This window comes from Arachis ipaensis, chromosome B07, assembly GCF_000816755.2.
Source record: "Arachis ipaensis cultivar K30076 chromosome B07, Araip1.1, whole genome shotgun sequence".
Lineage (NCBI taxonomy): Eukaryota > Viridiplantae > Streptophyta > Magnoliopsida > Fabales > Fabaceae > Arachis > Arachis ipaensis.
Window position 1 is genome coordinate 59,236,077 of NC_029791.2, and position 2,392 is coordinate 59,238,468.

The following is a 2,392-nucleotide window of genomic DNA, read 5'->3' on the forward strand; positions in this document are numbered from 1 at the left end:
GAAGAAAAAGCATGCAAAGTGAAGAATTCATGAAGAAATGAGGATTTAGAGTAATTCACAGTCACACGTATGCATGCCTTGCGCGTACGCGTGCGTTGGAGATTTTGCCATATCACACGTACACATGTCTCATGCGTACGTGTGACATGAAGCACGTGACTCACTTAAAGAAAATGTGGTTGGCAATTTCTGGACTCCTTCAAGCCCAAATCCAACTCAGTTCTGAAGTATTTGAAGAAAAATTCAAGAAAGAACAATGGGAGAGCAATTAGGTTTAGTTTTAGATCATATTTTAGGTTATATTCTAGAGAGAGAAGCTCTCTCTTCTCTCTAGAATTAGGGTAGATTTAGCTTAATTTCTCTTAGATTTAGGTTTTGATCTTGTCTTGATTTAGTTTTCCTTGTAATTTCTTGTTATTGTACCTTGTTCTCTTAGTTTTACATGTTATTTCTTTTATTTAGTCACTTTTATGTTTATGAATTCTTGTTGAATTTGATTTCCATTCAATGCATTTTATGTTTTCATGCTTATTGATGTTTAATTTAGTTGATATTATTGTTATCTTGCATTTGGTAGGCTTAGATTTTATTATTATTGTAATTTAATATACTTTCATCTTATGCCTTCCAAGTATTTGTAGAAATGTCTCTCTTAGTTTTAGAGTATATTTCTACACTCTTAACTTGGAATTGAGTAATAAAAGTGACCTTGATGTCTTTGATGTCCGATATTGATTGGTGATTGAAGGTTGTTAGTTGTTCTTGTTTCCATTGATGAGTAAGAGCTATGGATTAAGATTGACTATGCCTATTTGACTTTCTCCCGATATTGGAGATGACTAAATGTGATTAACTCTGGATAATCACCGTGTTCATAGTCAATGACTTGAAAAGGAATCTTTGATTCTTAATCCTTGTCATGAGTGTCTTTTAGCATTTATACTTATTTAGTTGTTAGTTTTATTTTCTTGTCATTTTACTTTCTCGCCTCTTTATCCACAAACCACCCCCATATACTCAACCGATAATACACATACCTCATTGCAATTCCTTTGAGAGATGACCCGAGGTTTAAATACTCTCAATTTTTATTGGTTTGTACTCGTGATAAACAAATTAAACTTTGACGGAGAGTTGTTTGTCGGTTTAGAACTATACTTGCAACAAAGTTCTTTTCTATTGAGAAATTTTGGACCGACGATAATTCTCTTGACAAGTTTTTGGGACTGTTGCCGGGGAATTACAATGTGGCTTGTTATTGGTTATTGTATATATGTTAATATTGTGAATAGTTTATTATTGTTCCTTTGCTAGTTTTTGCTAGTTTTAGAAGTTTGTTTTCTTTAATTCTTAGTAGCCTTTTTTTTTATTTTCTCTTGTTACCATGAATTTTCACCGTTTTAGCTATGAGTTTGGTTCTAACTATGTTATAGGAACTGGAAATTTCAATCAGGGTTTGCATCAAAGATTGGGAAATCAAAGATGGGAGGAACCTCAAGAATATGGACAATCTTCATGGCAACAACCTCCTCCAGCATACTATGAGCATAATTCAACCCATGATGCACACTAATCTAATGGATATTGTGGACCTCCTTATGGTTATCAACCACAACTACTATATGCCTATGAATCCCCTCCTCAACATTGCCCTCAACCACCATACTCACAAGTTCCATATCACCAAACACCTTTCCATAACCCACCTCCACCATATTACCAACCTTATGCACACCCTTGTGACCATTATGAACGAAGACCTTTAGAACCACCTCCTTATACACCACCTCACTACTCCCACCAATATGAACTACCTTCCAATTATGAAACCTTTCTCCCAAAAAATAAACCCTCCTCTCTACCTCAAGCACTCATAGATGACACTCTCATTTCATTCCTTCAAGAGCAAAGTCAAGTTTGAAGGAGGCAAGAAGAATTTATGGCTATCTTGAACGAGGTAGTAAGCAACTTTGCCTTACAATGCTTACACAATCAAAGTACTCCCATTACCAAATGTAGAGAATCAAGTGAAGAGTGTAGTATGAAAAAGAGATTAGAAACTCAAGTGGAGAATGAGGAGTGGACTTTTATCTTGGAACAAGTGGAAGGAGCTGAAATTATTGAAGAAGAAGAAGTGGTTGAAGACTTAGAACATGTTGAATGCATAGAGGAATTTAGGGTTATAGAACCTTCTTCCGTTGAGCTTAGAAGTGATGTTGAGGAGGGTGCACAACCTCCAAAGTATATGGTGAATGAAGAATTAGAAGAAGTAGAGTAAGCAACAAGTTCTCTTAGTGATGATGATTCTGGATCAACATATGATCCTTTTAAGTTTAATGAATATTCCCCCATCGAATTGGAATTGGACGTTGAGGTAGGCTTTACTTAACCT